The sequence below is a fragment of the Hyla sarda genome, chromosome 7 (assembly GCF_029499605.1).
Source record: "Hyla sarda isolate aHylSar1 chromosome 7, aHylSar1.hap1, whole genome shotgun sequence".
Classification (NCBI taxonomy): Eukaryota; Metazoa; Chordata; class Amphibia; order Anura; family Hylidae; genus Hyla; species Hyla sarda.
The window spans coordinates 198,368,000-198,386,991 of record NC_079195.1 but is presented as its reverse complement, the minus strand read 5'-3'; the positions used below and the strand labels follow the sequence as shown (position 1 = coordinate 198,386,991).

The 18,992-nt window shown below is 48.4% G+C and overlaps 1 protein-coding gene across 12 annotated transcripts in view; it reads left to right on the top strand.

Moving 5' to 3' along the window:
- The window catches only part of KIAA0040 (KIAA0040 ortholog), a 99,123-nt gene that overhangs the window by 73,493 nt on the left and 6,638 nt on the right, over positions 1–18,992 (top strand). The gene's annotated exons all lie outside the window — the stretch shown is intronic.

Sequence of the window (18,992 nt, the reverse complement as noted above, 5' to 3'; positions counted from 1 at the left end):
AGATGTCTAAGCACTGGAGTACCCCTTTAACCTCTTTATGACCACTGGACCTGTTGTAACTGCCCTGACATACCTATCCACTAATTACGCATGCCCTTTGTAACTTGCCCTACATGCAGACTTCTCTTCTGCCTGACCCCTTGGTGCTTTGCACCAGTGTCTCTCAGTGTCATCAGTTTGGTGACACTGTGGGTCTACACTCGTTGGTTGTTACATGAATAGAAAGAAATAGCCCTTTCATGATATGATCTATGTATGGTAAAGGAGGTTTCTTGCACAATTAGCTGACTGATAGGACTGTGGCACTCTTGCAATATCTAGTGTTGAGCGCGAATATCCGCAATTCGATTATTTATCGCGAATTTTGCATATTTGCGAATATGGCGAATATAGCGCATATATTCGGAATTATGAATATTCATAATTTTTTTTTTCACACAGAACACATCACAGTGATCATCCCTCCCTGCTTCCAGCTTGTGTTTTAAAGAAGGCTCCTATACTATTTACTGTATTAGACTGGAGAGCGAATATTCGCAAATATCGTCACTAAAATTATATAGGTAGATAGATAGTGACAATATTCACGAATATGACAATATTCAAAATGAAAAATGTTATAGACCCATTATCACTTCTGTATAGACCAAGAATAGACCAAGAATTAGGAGATAAATAGATATGAAATAGATAACATAGATAATATAAATAGATAGGTACATAGTTATCTGCATGTGCATGCGCGCATTCGAATACGTGCATGCATATTTACGCAAAGGAAAAATAACCGAGAATATTTTGAATATGCAAATTTCGCGAATATAGGAAGAATATTCGTCTATATATTCACGAAATATCGTGAATTTGAATATGGGCAATGCCGCTCATCACTTTTGCTTACCAAACACTAAGCCGTATATTCGGTATTGGCTGTACATGTTATGGCAACCCCTTTAACACCACCGTTTCCTCTCTATTGGGCCCAAGGTATATAGGTCCGTGATTGGTAATGGATTAAGATGCAACACGGCTTTTGGAACATCTAATAGGAGGATCTTTCTGGTGGCATTTAGGTTTTACAGCTTCTAAGGAAAGCTAGTGTTTGTCTCCTTTAAATAATAAAGGAATTTACAAAAGACATTTCAAGTATGCGTGTTGCGTTACACGCACTTTACCTCCTTCTAATTGCAGCCTGTCTTTATCTACTGATCTGTAGATTCTAATAAAGGGACCTCTAGTCTGACTTGTTTTACATTGATACCATAAAATGACCGTTACTATTGAACGGCAATTAAAATACACAGAAAAGCAATTATTTCTTGCAGGGTTGATGTCAGCCCGGCCAGCATTCTATATTGGTTTTCTAGAAAAATTGATCAAATACCACAATGTTTCATTTATGACCTTTTATTGCACCATTCCCCAAACATAATCATTTCAAAACTTTGAGTTTATTACGACTGAAAGCAAAACATCGAAAAGTTTTAACCTTTCTGCTGTAGAGGATAAACGGGATTCAGTTCTCAGCGCCAAGAAGATTTTGCATATGACATGGTGACCTTCGGCAAGAATGAATCGCTCTCTGTAAAGTCTTGTAGTAAAATACACATAGTCTAAGGCTAGGTTCAGACTGTAGAATTTCTGGGCAGAATTTCTGCCTGAGATTTAGCCGGCAGCGCTAAGACCGCACCGACTGCATTGCCGTCCCCATAGATGTCAATGCATTTCTGAGCAGATCTCCGAAAAGATCCACCCAGAAATGCATTGCTGTCTATGGGGACAGCAATACAGTCCGTGCGGTCTTAGTGCCGCTGGTTAAATCTCAGGCAGAAATTCTGCCCAGAGATTCCGTAGTGTGAACCTAGCCTAAGGGTCTATTCACTCGGCAGAATTTCCACTTGCAGAATTCTGCCTCAAAATAAAGCCCATAGACTTCTATTGGATTCCGCACTCCCATTGAACTTCTGAATTTCCGCTTGCGGAATTCCGCAAGCGGAAATTCAGAAGTGTGAATGGGAGTGCGAAATCCCATAGAAGTCTATGGGCTTTAATTTGAAGCAGAATTCGCAAGCGGACATTCTGCCGTGTGATTAGAACCTTAATCTGCCCATACATTAGGGACTTCAAGGGCTACATACCTGACAACAACCAAAAAAATCCAACACAACAGATCAACTTTTTTACAGATATTTGTCTTTGGTCAGGATCTGTCATGTTCAATCATGTCACAAGAAGGAGGAGATGGTTAGCAGAAAATGGTCTGAATAGACTTATTTTACTATCCACAATCTAAAATACTGTATATGACCAGTTTTAGTGCAGCCTATAAGCCAAGCAAAAAGTGGTAGAGTGTGTTCATGTGTGTAAATTCCTTGCGTTAAATCTCCTAGCCACACTCGTGTTTTTATTGTATTGTATTGCTGTGCTTCTGACTCTTCATTTGTGACGTGGATAACCCCATCTGCCTTTTCATTTTGGACGTTACTGGATTTTGACCCTCGGACCTTGTTCTTACCATCCCTCTGGGTGCTGATTTTGACCTTATTACGGCATCCTAGCACTGACCCTGCTTTGCTGACCTTGAGCTTACTGTCTTCCCTCTTCCTTGCACTTAGTGAAGAGGGGGCCTCCACCCAGTTGAAGCCACTATCTAGGGCAGGTCGTCCAAGAAGGAAGGGACAGGGGTGAAGATAAAGATTAGGGCTGTACATCCTTACCCCTGTCCTGACAGGGTCTCATGGGATCACTAAGAAGGTACATTCTACCTTGGCTATCAGGTATGAGCAAGTAGAATGTTGGTCTCTGATCAGGAACAGGGTCTATATGGCACCAAAATGGCTTCACTTACAAGGTCAGTAACAGCAATGCAGATTCAAGGGTACAAGAAGGTGAAGTCAGAACATTAGAATTTAGATTGACATTTATACTGAAATCCTTCTGAAGCTTGTGGTGACTTCAAACAGTGACTACTATGGTTTGACTGGTCATAAAGCACACTGCATTACATCATGGCTTTAAATGAGATGATCCAGGAGACATTTATTAAAATCCCATTAATATAGATAAGATATGTAAACATAATTGGTGCTGTGTTATGGCTCTGTAGACTCAAGGGTTGTATGGTGCTGAAATACAATCCAAACCCAGTCCTCGAGGCCCACCATAATTCTGGTTTCGTTTAGTTACTCCATTGCAATAGAATCAAATCCTGGATGGTTGGTGGGCCTTGAGGACGGGGTTGGAGACTTGTGCATTAAAGGGGTACACCGTTGGAAACATCTTATACCCTATCCAAAGGATAGGGGATAAGATGTTAGATCACGGAGGTCCTGCTGCAGGGGACCCCTGCAATCTCCGCTGTGGCACCCGTCATTCGGTGACCAAGCGAACTTCGCTCCATGCCTGATGACTGGTGATGCAAGCCGCCACGCCCCCTCCATTCACTTCTATTGAGGAGGCGTAGTGGCAATGTACGAGTGTGGCGTGATGTCACGAACAAGGAAGCTGCAAGCTTCCATGTACCGGACCCAAGCCATCTAACTTCTTACTCCCATCTTGAAATTGGAAAATAAAGATATAGAAACCCTTAATGGATATCTAAACTGTAGACTGTTACTTAAAGAAGAACTCTGCCTATTATTGGCAGTCATTTAACCAGTATGAACACCTTCTATGACTATGGCTTTGGCGTAACACATCAGTATCACTGTCCACATTCATGCAGCAGAAACCACATCATTTTTGCTGAAATATCCCTGAAGGTGGAGATTTCCTTTTTAGTTATTTGCCAATCCCTGTTGCCCAATAGTTAAATGTTATTTCCATATGTTCTGCCCTTTTGTGACACTAAGCCCCATAGCAGTCAAACCAAGATTTAAGCACAGGTTTACATGCCCAAGGCTGGGAAAGCACAACATAAATTTTTATTTGCGGCAATGCGGAGCCCCGTGCTTTACATTTTATTTTTCTTTATATTGTGCCTGAATAACGTGTTATTTACACTCTGTAAGTATTGAAGCATTGACTTAATAAGAGCTGAATCACTTCCCTGTATCTTATTTATATTGGTTGTTACAAGTTTAGAACCACAGAGACACATTAATGTTTTATAACTACCCCCGAGACGCATCAAAAGGCAGCACAGTGTTGGTGGACCGGCACATGTGAAAACTATACGGCAAAGCTCCATAGATCTTTATTGTTTTCTTTCTAATGTTCTGCAAAACTAAACTTCTTTTCTGCAGCATTGTTGCAGGGAAATTGAGCGCCATATAATGGACTGTCACCTGCACATAGAAGAGGGAACATTTGATTTGTAAATGGACATCTAAAAAGATAAATTTATAGCAAGGAACATTATGCCGTGTTTATTGTACATCCACATTATACCAGCAACTCCAGATAGGGAAATCCACGCAACACGTGATGGAGATTACAATATCCTTATTTATTATTTGCTGTTAAATGGGTATTCCCATCTGCAAACGTTATCCCCTATCCTCAGGATAGGAACCACTGGGACCCCTACTGATCACAAGAACAAAGAAAAATTGTAAGGCTAGGTTCAGACTACGGAATTTCCGCCTGCAATTTCGCTTTGAAATTGCAGGCGGAAATTCCGCTTGCTAAAATGTCTAGTGTAGTGAATGGTTTTCCGTTCACAAATTCACACTTCGGAATTTGTGAAGCGGAATTTGTGAACGGAAAATCCGCTTGGAAATTTCCGCCTGAAGAAAGGCGTTGCTCTTTCTTCAGGCGGAAATCCGCGTGGAACACATTGCAGTCTATTGGAGACTGCAGTGTCCGCGCGGTCCTAGCGCCGACTGATTCAGTCAGCGCTGGCCGCACTCGGAATCTCTGGGCAGAAATTTTCTGCCCGGAGATTCTGTAGTCTGAACCTAGCTTAACCCTGAATGAATGAAGTCTATCAGAGTGTACAGCTTGTTCTCTATGGGGCGTTTGAATGGTTCCCGAACTCAGCACTCATTCAGGGGTACAATTTTCTTTGAATCCCGCTATCGGTGGGTATCCCATCGGATAGGCCCCCACTTATTAGCTTGTCAAGATGGAAAAAAAATTCAAGTAAAAAGAACACTCCCCACCCACATCTCCCCCCAACCCCCCAAAAAATAAATATATAAAACTTTAGCATAAATAAATGCATAAATAAATGAATATATACAAAAATAAATAACAGATATATTGTTACGCCGAGCGCTCCGGGTTCCCGCTCCTCCCCGGAGCGCTCGCTACACTCTCGCTCCCGCAGCGCCCAGGTCAGATCCACTGACCGGGTGCGCTGCGATACCGCCTCCAGCCGGGATGCGATTCGCGATGCGGGTGGCGCCCGCTCGCGATGCGCACCCCGGCTCCCGTACCTGACTCGCTCTCCGTCGGTCCTGTCCCGGCGCGCGCGGCCCCGCTCCCTAGGGCGCGCGCGCGCCGGGTCTCTGCGATTTAAAGGGCCACTGCGCCGCTGATTGGCGCAGTGGTTCTAATCAGTGTGTTCACCTGTGCACTCCCTATGTATACCTCACTTCCCCTGCACTCCCTCGCCGGATCTTGTTGCCATTGTGCCAGTGAAAGCGTTCCCTTGTGTGTTCCTAGCCTGTGTTCCAGACCTCCTGCCGTTGCCCCTGACTACGATCCTTGCTGCCTGCCCCGACCTTCTGCTACGTCCGACCTTGCTTCTGTCTACTCCCTTGTACCGCGCCTATCTTCAGCAGTCAGAGAGGTTGAGCCGTTGCTAGTGGATACGACCTGGTCACTACCGCCGCAGCAAGACCATCCCGCTTTGCGGCGGGCTCTGGTGAATACCTGTTACGCCGAGCGCTCCGGGTCCCCGCTCCTCCCCGGAGCGCTCGCTTCTCTCTCGCTACCGCAGCGCTCCGGGCAGCTCCACTGACCCGGTGCGCTGCGATACCGTCTCCAGCCGGGATGCGATTCGCGATGCGGGTAGCGCCCGCTCGCGATGCGCATCCCGGCTCCCGTACCTGACTCGCTCTCCGTCTGTCCTGTCCCGGCGCGCGCGGCCCCGCTCCCTAGGGCGCGCGCGCGCCGGGTCTCTGCGATTTAAAGGGCCACTGCGCCGCTGATTGGCGCAGTGGTTCCAATTAGTGTGTTCATCTGTGCACTCCCTATTTATACCTCACTTCCCCTTCACTCCCTCGCCGGATCTTGTTGCCATTGTGCCAGTGAAAGCGTTTCCTTGTGTGTTCCTAGCCTGTGTTCCAGACCTCCTGCCGTTGCCCCTGACTACGATCCTTGCTGCCTGCCCCGACCTTCTGCTACGTCCGACCTTGCTTCTGTCTACTCCCTTGTACCGCGCCTATCTTCAGCAGTCAGAGAGGTTGAGCCGTTGCTAGTGGATACGACCTGGTCACTACCGCCGCAGCAAGACCATCCCGCTTTGCGGCGGGCTCTGGTGAAAACCAGTAGTGACTTAGAACCGATCCACTAGCACGGTCCACGCCAATCCCTCTCTGGCACAGAGGATCCACTACCTGCCAGCCGGCATCGTGACAGTAGATCCGGCCATGGATCCCGCTGAAGTTCCTCTGCCAGTTGTCGCCGACCTCACCACGGTGGTCGTCCAGCAGTCACAACAGATAGCGCAACAAGGCCAACAGCTGTCTCAACTGACCGTGATGCTACAGCAGCTACTACCACAGCTTCAGCAATCATCTCCTCCGCCAGCTCCTGCACCTCCTCCGCAGCGAGTGGCCGCTTCTGGTCTACGACTATCCTTGCCGGATAAATTTGATGGGGACTCTAAATTCTGCCGTGGCTTTCTTTCCCAATGTTCCCTGCACTTGGAGATGATGTCGGACCAGTTTCCTACTGAAAGGTCTAAGGTGGCTTTCGTAGTCAGCCTTTTGTCTGGAAAAGCTCTGTCATGGGCCACACCGCTCTGGGACCGCAATGACCCCGTCACTGCCTCTATACACTCCTTCTTCTCGGAAATTCGAAGTGTCTTTGAGGAACCTGCCCGAGCCTCTTCTGCTGAGACTGCCCTGTTGAACCTGGTCCAGGGTAATTCTTCCGTTGGCGAGTACGCCGTACAATTCCGTACTCTTGCTTCAGAATTATCCTGGAATAACGAGGCCCTCTGCGCGACCTTTAAAAAAGGCCTATCCAGCAACATTAAAGATGTTCTGGCCGCACGAGAAATCCCTGCTAACCTACATGAACTCATCCATCTTGCCACTCGCATTGACATGCGTTTTTCCGAAAGGCGTCAGGAGCTCCGCCAGGATATGGACTTTGTTCGCACAAGGCGTTTTTTCTCCCCGGCTCCTCTCTCCTCTGGTCCCCTGCAATCCGTTCCTGTGCCTCCCGCCGTGGAGGCTATGCAGGTCGACCGGTCTCGCCTGACACCTCAAGAGAGGACACGACGCCGCATGGAGAATCTCTGCCTGTACTGTGCCAGTACCGAACACTTCCTGAAGGATTGTCCTATCCGTCCTCCCCGCCTGGAAAGACGTACGCTGACTCCGCACAAGGGTGAGACAGTCCTTGATGTCTACTCTGCTTCTCCACGTCTCACTGTGCCTGTGCGGATATCTGCCTCTGCCTTCTCCTTCTCTACTATGGCCTTCTTGGATTCCGGATCTGCAGGAAATTTTATTTTGGCCTCTCTCGTCAACAGGTTCAACATCCCAGTGACCAGTCTCGCCAGACCCCTCTACATCAATTGTGTAAACAATGAAAGATTGGACTGTACCATACGTCTCCGCACGGAGCCCCTTCTAATGTGCATCGGACCTCATCACGAGAAGATTGAATTTTTGGTCCTCCCCAATTGCACTTCCGAAATCCTCCTTGGACTACCCTGGCTTCAACTCCATTCCCCAACCCTGGATTGGTCCACTGGGGAGATCAAGAGTTGGGGGCCCTCTTGTTTCAAGGACTGCCTAAAACCGGTTCCCAGTACCCCTTGCCGTGACTCTGTGGTTCCCCCTGTAACCGGTCTCCCTAAGGCCTATATGGACTTTGCGGATGTTTTTTGCAAAAAACAAGCTGAGACTCTACCTCCTCACAGGCCTTATGATTGTCCTATTGACCTCCTCCCGGGCACTACTCCACCCCGGGGCAGAATCTATCCTCTGTCCACCCCAGAGACTCTTGCTATGTCGGAGTACATCCAGGAAAATTTAAAAAAAGGCTTTATCCGTAAATCCTCCTCTCCTGCCGGAGCCGGATTTTTCTTTGTGTCCAAAAAAGATGGCTCTCTACGTCCTTGCATTGACTACCGCGGTCTTAATAAAATCACGGTAAAGAACCGCTACCCCCTACCCCTCATCTCTGAACTCTTTGATCGCCTCCAAGGTGCCCACATCTTTACCAAACTGGACTTAAGAGGTGCTTATAATCTCATCCGCATCAGAGAGGGGGATGAATGGAAAACGGCATTTAACACTAGAGATGGACACTTTGAGTATCTGGTCATGCCCTTTGGCCTGTGCAACGCCCCTGCCGTCTTCCAAGACTTTGTTAATGAAATTTTTCGTGATCTCTTATACTCCTGTGTTGTTGTATATCTGGACGATATCCTGATTTTTTCTGCCAATCTAGAAGAACACCGCCAGCATGTCCGTATGGTTCTTCAGAGACTTCGTGACAATCAACTTTATGCCAAGATAGAGAAATGTCTGTTTGAATGCCAATCTCTTCCTTTCCTAGGATACTTGGTCTCTGGCCAAGGACTACAAATGGATCCAGACAAACTCTCTGCCGTCTTAGATTGGCCACGCCCCTCCGGACTCCGTGCTATCCAACGTTTTTTGGGGTTCGCCAATTATTACAGGCAATTTATTCCACATTTTTCTACCGTTGTGGCCCCTATCGTGGCTTTAACCAAAAAAAATGCCAATCCCAAGTCTTGGCCTCCTCAAGCGGAAGACGCCTTTAAACGGCTCAAGTCTGCCTTTTCTTCGGCTCCTGTGCTCTCCAGACCTGACCCATCTAAACCCTTCCTATTGGAGGTTGATGCCTCCTCTGTAGGAGCTGGAGCGGTCCTTCTACAAAAAAATTCTTCCGGGCATGCTGTTACTTGTGGTTTTTTTTCTAGGACCTTCTCTCCGGCGGAGAGGAACTACTCCATCGGGGATCGAGAGCTTCTAGCCATTAAATTAGCACTTGAGGAATGGAGGCATCTGCTGGAGGGATCAAGATTTCCAGTTATTATTTACACCGATCACAAGAACCTCTCCTATCTCCAGTCTGCCCAACGGCTGAATCCTCGCCAGGCCAGGTGGTCTCTGTTCTTTGCCCGATTTAATTTTGAAATTCACTTTCGGCCTGCCGATAAGAACATTAGGGCCGATGCTCTCTCTCGTTCCTCGGATGCCTCGGAAGTTGAACTCTCTCCGCAACACATCATTCCTCCTGACTGCCTGATTTCCACTTCTCCAGCCTCCATCAGGCAAACTCCTCCAGGGAAGACCTTCGTCACTCCACGCCAACGCCTCGGAATCCTCAAATGGGGTCACTCCTCCCATCTCGCAGGCCATGCGGGCATCAAGAAATCTGTGCAACTCATCTCTCGCTTCTATTGGTGGCCGACTCTGGAGACGGATGTCGTGGACTTTGTGCGAGCCTGCACTGTCTGTGCCCGGGATAAGACTCCTCGCCAGAAGCCCGCTGGTTTTCTTCATCCTCTGCCTGTCCCCGAACAGCCTTGGTCTCTGATTGGTATGGATTTTATTACAGACCTACCCCCATCCCGTGGCAACACTGTTGTTTGGGTGGTCGTCGATCGATTCTCCAAGATGGCACATTTCATCCCTCTTCCTGGTCTTCCTTCAGCGCCTCAGTTGGCTAAACAATTTTTTGTACACATTTTTCGTCTTCACGGGTTGCCCACACAGATAGTCTCGGATAGAGGCGTCCAATTCGTGTCAAAATTCTGGAGGGCTCTCTGTAAACAACTCAAGATTAAATTAAACTTTTCTTCTGCATATCATCCTCAATCCAATGGACAAGTAGAAAGAATTAACCAGGTCTTGGGTGATTATTTACGACATTTTGTTTCCTCCCGCCAGGATGATTGGGCAGATCTTCTACCATGGGCCGAATTCTCGTATAACTTTAGAGTCTCTGAATCCTCCTCCAAATCCCCATTTTTCGTGGTGTACGGCCGTCACCCTCTTCCCCCCCTCCCTACTCCCTTGCCCTCTGGTTTGCCCGCTGTAGATGAAGTGACTCGTGATCTTTCCACCATATGGAAAGAGACCCAAGATTCTCTTTTACAGGCTTCATCTCGCATGAAAAAGTTTGCCGATAAGAAAAGAAGAGCTCCCCCCATTTTTGCTCCCGGAGACAAGGTATGGCTCTCCGCTAAATATGTCCGCTTTCGTGTCCCCAGTTACAAACTGGGTCCACGCTATCTTGGTCCTTTCAAAGTCTTGTGCCAAATTAATCCTGTCTCTTACAAACTTCTTCTTCCTCCTTCTCTCCGTATTCCTAATGCCTTTCATGTCTCTCTTCTTAAACCACTCATCATCAACCGTTTCTCTCCCAAGTTAGTTTCTCCCACTCCTGTCTCCGGTTCTTCTGACGTCTTCTCAGTGAAAGAGATACTGGCCTCCAAGACGGTCAGAGGAAAAAGGTTCTTTTTAGTGGATTGGGAGGGCTGTGGACCTGAAGAGAGATCCTGGGAACCTGAGGACAACATCCTAGACAAAAGTCTGCTCCTCAGGTTCTCAGGCTCTAAGAAGAGGGGGAGACCCAAGGGGGGGGGTACTGTTACGCCGAGCGCTCCGGGTCCCTGCTCCTCCCCGGAGCGCTCGCTTCTCTCTCGCTACCGCAGCGCTCCGGGCAGCTCCACTGACCCGGTGCGCTGCGATACCGTCTCCAGCCGGGATGCGATTCGCGATGCGGGTAGCGCCCGCTCGCGATGCGCATCCCGGCTCCCGTACCTGACTCGCTCTCCGTCTGTCCTGTCCCGGCGCGCGCGGCCCCGCTCCCTAGGGCGCGCGCGCGCCAGGTCTCTGCGATTTAAAGGGCCACTGCGCCGCTGATTGGCGCAGTGGTTCCAATTAGTGTGTTCACCTGTGCACTCCCTATTTATACCTCACTTCCCCTTCACTCCCTCGCCGGATCTTGTTGCCATTGTGCCAGTGAAAGCGTTTCCTTGTGTGTTCCTAGCCTGTGTTCCAGACCTCCTGCCGTTGCCCCTGACTACGATCCTTGCTGCCTGCCCCGACCTTCTGCTACGTCCGACCTTGCTTCTGTCTACTCCCTTGTACCGCGCCTATCTTCAGCAGTCAGAGAGGTTGAGCCGTTGCTAGTGGATACGACCTGGTCACTACCGCCGCAGCAAGACCATCCCGCTTTGCGGCGGGCTCTGGTGAAAACCAGTAGTGACTTAGAACCGATCCACTAGCACGGTCCACGCCAATCCCTCTCTGGCACAGAGGATCCACTACCTGCCAGCCGGCATCGTGACAATACCAGTAGTGACTTAGAACCGGTCCACTAGCACGGTCCACGCCAATCCCTCTCTGGCACAGAGGATCCACCTCCTGCCAGCCGGCATCGTGACAGTAGATCCGGCCATGGATCCCGCTGAAGTTCCTCTGCCAGTTGTCGCCGACCTCACCACGGTGGTCGCCCAGCAGTCACAACAGATAGCGCAACAAGGCCACCAGCTGTCTCAACTGACCGTGATGCTACAGCAGCTACTACCACAGCTTCAGCAATCATCTCCTCCGCCAGCTCCTGCACCTCCTCCGCAGCGAGTGGCCGCCTCAGGCCTACGACTATCCTTGCCGGATAAATTTGATGGGGACTCTAAGTTTTGCCGTGGCTTTCTTTCGCAATGTTCCCTGCACTTGGAGATGATGTCGGACCAGTTTCCTACTGAAAGGTCTAAGGTGGCTTTCGTAGTCAGCCTTCTGTCTGGAAAAGCTCTGTCATGGGCCACACCGCTCTGGGACCGCAATGACCCCGTCACTGCCTCTGTACACTCCTTCTTCTCGGAAATTCGAAGTGTCTTTGAGGAACCTGCCCGAGCCTCTTCTGCTGAGACTGCCCTGCTGAACCTGGTCCAGGGTAATTCTTCCGTTGGCGAGTACGCCGTGCAATTCCGTACTCTTGCTTCAGAACTTTCCTGGAATAATGAGGCCCTCTGCGCGACCTTTAAAAAAGGCCTATCCAGCAACATTAAAGATGTTCTGGCCGCACGAGAAATTCCTGCTAACCTACATGAACTCATTCATCTAGCCACTCGCATTGACATGCGTTTTTCCGAAAGGCGTCAGGAGCTCCGCCAGGATATGGACTTTGTTCGCACGAGGCGTTTTTTCTCCCCGGCTCCTCTCTCCTCTGGTCCTCTGCAATCCGTTCCTGTGCCTTCCGCCGTGGAGGCTATGCAAGTTGACCGGTCTCGCCTGACACCTCAAGAGAGGACACGACGCCGCATGGAGAATCTCTGCCTGTACTGTGCCGGTACCGAACACTTCCTGAAGGATTGTCCTACCCGTCCTCCCCGCCTGGAAAGACGTACGCTGACTCCGCACAAAGGTGAAACAGTCCTTGATGTCAACTCTGCTTCTCCACGTCTTACTGTGCCTGTGCGGATATCTGCCTCTACCTTCTCCTTCTCCACTAAGGCCTTCTTGGACTCCGGATCTGCAGGAAACTTTATTTTGGCCTCTCTCATCAACAGGTTCAACATCCCAGTGACCAGTCTCGCCAGACCTCTCTACATCAATTGCGTTAACAATGAAAGATTGGACTGTGCCGTGCGTTACCGCATGGAACCCCTCCTAATGTGCATCGGACCTCACCACGAAAAAATTGAGTTTTTGGTCCTCTCCAATTGCACTTCCGAAATTCTCCTTGGACTACCCTGGCTTCAACACCATTCCCCAACCCTGGATTGGTCCACAGGGGAGATCAAGAGTTGGGGTCCCTCTTGTTTCAAGGACTGCCTTAAACCGGTTACCAGTACTCCTTGCCGTGACCCTGTGGTTCCCCCTGTAACCGGTCTCCCTAAGGCCTATATGGACTTTGCGGATGTTTTTTGCAAAAAACAAGCTGAGACTCTACCTCCTCACAGGCCTTATGACTGTCCTATTGACCTCCTCCCGGGCACTACTCCACCCCGGGGCAGAATTTATCCTCTCTCTGCCCCAGAGACTCTTGCTATGTCTGAGTACATCCAGGAAAATTTAAAAAAGGGCTTTATCCGCAAATCCTCCTCTCCTGCCGTAGCCGGATTTTTCTTTGTGTCCAAAAAAGATGGCTCCCTACGTCCTTGCATTGACTACCGCGGTCTTAATAAAATCACGGTAAAGAACCGCTACCCTCTACCTCTCATCTCTGAACTCTTTGATCGCCTCCAAGGTGCCCACATCTTTACCAAACTGGACTTAAGAGGTGCTTATAATCTCATCCGCATCAGAGAGGGGGATGAATGGAAAACGGCATTTAACACTAGAGATGGACACTTTGAGTATCTGGTCATGCCCTTTGGCCTGTGCAACGCCCCTGCCGTCTTCCAAGACTTTGTTAATGAAATTTTTCGTGATCTCTTATATTCCTGTGTTGTTGTGTATCTGGACGATATCCTGATTTTTTCTGCCAACCTAGAAGAACACCGCCAGCATGTCCGCATGGTTCTTCAGAGACTTCGTGACAATCAACTTTATGCCAAAATGGAGAAATGTCTGTTTGAATGTCAATCTCTTCCTTTCCTAGGATACTTGGTCTCTGGCCAGGGACTACAAATGGATCCAGACAAACTCTCTGCCGTCTTAGATTGGCCACGCCCCTCCGGACTCCGTGCTATCCAACGTTTTTTGGGGTTCGCCAATTATTACAGACAATTTATTCCACATTTTTCCACCATTGTGGCTCCTATCGTGGCTTTAACCAAAAAAAATGCCAATCCTAAGTCATGGCCTCCTCAAGCGGAAGACGCCTTTAAACAGCTCAAGTCTGCCTTTTCTTCAGCTCCCGTGCTCTCCAGACCTGACCCATCTAAACCCTTCCTATTGGAGGTTGATGCCTCCTCAGTAGGAGCTGGAGCGGTCCTTCTACAAAAAAATTCTTCCGGGCATGCTGTTACTTGTGGTTTTTTTTCTAAGACCTTCTCTCCGGCGGAGAGGAACTACTCCATCGGGGATCGAGAGCTACTAGCCATTAAATTAGCACTTGAGGAATGGAGGCATCTGCTGGAGGGATCAAGATTTCCCGTTATTATTTACACCGATCACAAGAACCTCTCCTATCTCCAGTCTGCCCAACGGCTGAATCCTCGCCAGGCCAGGTGGTCTCTGTTCTTTGCCCGATTTAATTTTGAAATTCACTTTCGGCCTGCCGATAAGAACATTAGGGCCGATGCTCTCTCTCGTTCCTCGGATGCCTCGGAAGTAGAGCTCTCTCCGCAACACATCATTCCTCCTGACTGCCTGATCTCCACTTCTCCAGCCTCCATCAGGCAAACTCCTCCAGGGAAGACCTTCGTCTCCCCACGCCAACGCCTCGGAATCCTCAAATGGGGTCACTCCTCCCATCTCGCAGGTCATGCGGGCATCAAGAAATCCGTGCAACTCATCTCTCGTTTCTATTGGTGGCCGACTCTGGAGACGGATGTTGTGGATTTTGTGCGAGCCTGCACTGTCTGTGCCCGGGATAAGACTCCTCGCCAGAAGCCCGCTGGTCTTCTTCATCCTCTGCCTGTTCCCGAACAGCCTTGGTCTCTGATTGGTATGGACTTTATTACAGACTTACCCTCATCCCGTGGCAACACTGTTGTTTGGGTGGTCGTTGATCGATTCTCCAAGATGGCACATTTCATCCCTCTTCCTGGTCTTCCTTCTGCGCCTCAGTTGGCAAAACAATTTTTTGTACACATTTTTCGTCTTCACGGGTTGCCCACGCAGATCGTCTCGGATAGAGGCGTCCAATTCGTGTCTAAATTCTGGAGGGCTCTCTGTAAACAACTCAAGATTAAATTAAACTTTTCTTCTGCTTATCATCCTCAATCCAATGGGCAAGTAGAAAGAATTAACCAGGTCCTGGGTGATTATTTACGGCATTTTGTTTCCTCCCGCCAGGATGACTGGGCAGATCTTCTACCATGGGCCGAATTCTCGTATAACTTCAGAGTTTCTGAATCTTCTTCCAAATCCCCATTTTTCGTGGTGTACGGCCGTCACCCTCTTCCCCCCCTCCCTACTCCCTTGCCCTCTGGTGTACCCGCTGTGGATGAAATATCTCGTGATCTTTCCACCATATGGAAAGAGACCCAAAATTCTCTCTTACAGGCTTCATCACGCATGAAGAAGTTTGCTGATAAGAAAAGAAGAGCTCCCCCCATTTTTTCTCCCGGAGACAAGGTATGGCTCTCCGCTAAATATGTCCGCTTCCGTGTTCCCAGCTACAAATTGGGACCACGCTATCTTGGTCCTTTCAAAATTTTGTGCCAGATTAATCCTGTCTCTTATAAACTTCTTCTCCCTCCTTCTCTTCGTATTCCTAATGCCTTTCACGTTTCTCTTCTTAAAGCACTCATCATCAACCGTTTCTCTCCTAAACTTATCTCTCCCACTCCTGTCTCCGGTTCTTCTGACATCTTTCCCTTAAAGGAGATACTGGCCTCCAAAAAGGTCAGAGGAAAAACCTTCTTTTTGGTTGACTGGGAGGGCTGTGGTCCTGAAGAGAGATCCTGGGAACCTGAGGACAATATCCTAGATAAAAATCTGGTCCTCAGGTTCTCAGGCTCCAAGAAGAGGGGGAGACCCAAGGGGGGGGTACTGTTACGCCGAGCGCTCCGGGTTCCCGCTCCTCCCCGGAGCGCTCGCTACACTCTCGCTCCCGCAGCACCCCGGTCAGATCCACTGACCGGGTGCGCTGCGATACCGCCTCCAGCCGGGATGCGATTCGCGATGCGGGTGGCGCCCGCTCGCGATGCGCACCCCGGCTCCCGTACCTGACTCGCTCTCCGTCGGTCCTGTCCCGGCGCGCGCGGCCCCGCTCCCTAGGGCGCGCGCACGCCGGGTCTCTGCGATTTAAAGGGCCACTGCGCCGCTGATTGGCGCAAGTGGTTCTAATCAGTGTGTTCACCTGTGCACTCCCTATGTATACCTCACTTCCCCTGCACTCCCTCGCCGGATCTTGTTGCCATTGTGCCAGTGAAAGCGTTCCTTGTGTGTTCCTAGCCTGTGTTCCAGACCTCCTGCCGTTGCCCCTGACTACGATCCTTGCTGCCTGCCCCGACCTTCTGCTACGTCCGACCTTGCTTCTGTCTACTCCCTTGTACCGCGCCTATCTTCAGCAGTCAGAGAGGTTGAGCCGTTGCTAGTGGATACGACCTGGTCACTACCGCCGCAGCAAGACCATCCCGCTTTGCGGCGGGCTCTGGTGAAAACCAGTAGTGACTTAGAACCGGTCCACTAGCACGGTCCACGCCAATCCCTCTCTGGCACAGAGGATCCACCTCCTGCCAGCCGGCATCGTGACATATATGATGCTGCCAGGATTGTAACAACTTAGGGCAAAACATATCACATTATATTATGATACAGTGTAAATATCATATGAAATTATTATATTGTATTAGATAAAGAAATTATTTTTCAAGTATCTCCCATAAAATGTATAATTGTTAACCAGTAAGTTATATGTCACTAAAATGGTCCAATAAAAAATTTAAACATGTCCCAAAAAATGAATAAATAAATAAAATAACTAAAAAAACAAGCCATTATACAGCTTTTTTAAAGGAAATATAAAAGAAAGATATTCAGCCCTAAGACCCAAAAGCCGTAAATTTTTAACCATGAACTTATATCACACCCACAACTACATGTCAACATTTTTTTCTGTACACCAAGATAGTAAAAGCAAAAAAAATCTGCAAAAATAATGAACAAATTGTACAAAAATGCTAGTATTCATACACGCCTGCTATAAAACTAATGCTAATCTCAGGCATTTTCACCTTATCACTTTTTATTCTCTAGGAATGCATGTGTGGTGATCCAGTATGGGAGATGTTGCCCTGTGCCCTTGTTGTCCTGTCAGGCAGCCTCCTTCAGTGTCCCCAGGGCCCCTTGCACCTGTTTTCCCCTGTACAGATGTTCTGCAGTGCATTGTATTATAAAATGTGTTGTATCTTTAAGAGTTATGTCATGTGATTGTTACCCAGGAGGTATCAGTGACCAGGTGATCCCAAGAGTTACCTATGGGTTCCCTTCTAGTCTCCCCCATATAAGCCCTGGGTGGAGCTTCTCTCTCTTGCTTGTTGCTGAGGTCCAGTGCAGTCGCCTAGTGTGTGTGTCCAGAGTGTTGGAGGTCCAGTCCTGCAGCCACCATCAAGTCAAGTAAGCTAAAGTCACAGCTTTATGAGTCAAGTCAAGTCAGTCCCTGTCATCTGTCAGCGTGGTCTGCATTCAATTGTTCAATCCTACCACAAGTCCCAGCAAACCCTTAAATGGGCACTGTCAGATACAAAAACTTTTGATATGTTACAATGCATGTATAACCAATAGGTTTTGCAATTGCTTTCAGTAGAAAATTTTCAGTATTTCATACTGAAAAAGCCAGTCAAACAACTGCCCCCCCCCCCTGCTTGGAACACATACTAGTCCTGCTGTGTCCCTGCATTATCACCTATGTCATGGACACACTTCCTTGATTGACAGCTGTGAGCTCAGGCTTCACAGCTGGAGGAAAAATCCTCCCACTGTCATCTTGTGTCCTGCTACTGTCAGTGAGGACAAGCTGGGAGTTGTAATTTTGCTAATGCTAGGGGAGATGTGAGCAGACAGCATACTGAGGGAGGGGGCGGAGACCTGCACAGTGAGGCCACGCCCCCTCCCTTTGAGAGGAATTCAGACTAATGAGCTAAATTAAAAGTGTAATAAAAAAAAAAATAAAGACGCTAGACACATAAAAATTAGATGTACATGGTCAGGATTAGGTACTGAGTGATATATAAAAAAAAATGTTTTTTTTGTTGGATCTGACGGGTACGCCTTAAGGTCTCTGGTCACTGGTCACCTCCTTGGGCCCTGGCTACACTGTATAGACTTTACCAACTGTCTACCCTCAGTAAAGCTACCATTGTCCGTAACTTGGCATTGGAGTCCATATTGCCCCAGTGCCTAGCCCAGGATGCAGTGGTATAACTTCGAGTGGTTTTAGGCTAAACCATGCCCTGGCGTCACGAATACAAGGGGTTAATGCCATGTGCCCCTAGGGTAACAACATCTGCCCTCATCACACCCTCTACCACACATGCACTTGATGTATTTTTTTTTCTTTATAGACAGATTCCAGCTGGTGCGTTTCTCCCTAGGAGTAAACATGAGAACCCTGGATCTCTGCCTGGATCTCTGCCTGGATCTCTGCCTGGATCTCTGCCTGGATCTCTGCCAGGCCTAACACAAACAGGATGTGTAATGCTCCGAGACCTTAGTACAAGTGGTGAACACTTATAAACAGGAAGTGCGCTGCACTACAAATGGTGAACACTTATAAACAGGAAGTGCGCTGCACTACAAATGGTGAACACTTATAAACAGGAAGTGCGCTGCACATTACACAGAGTGAGTGCCCGCTATCACTGGGGAACTTCACAAGTACCTACTAGAAGGTCCCGGCTGCGATTACAATAGTGTATTTAGTTATCTTTTTATAATATAATTACAGAATGTTAAGGGGGGTTTCTGATGACGAAACCCACCCAGCGTTACCATTGACACTGTAATGTAGTTTGTTTTAATAGGCAATACAACAAAACAGATTTTTCTGCATGCTATTTAATGTGATATTCCTGTTAGCAAAATGCCTCAATGGCTTTTTGTGTAAAAAGACATTGAGGCCTTATTCACACAGAGAAATTTCACCATGTGCACGGTGCTGCAGAATCCCATTAAAAATAATGGTACTCTGCTGCAACATAATTTCCGAGTGGAATTTTTCCGTCAGATTCTGCTCAGAAACTCCATTGCAGTAGAATCCTATTTAAAGGGGTACTC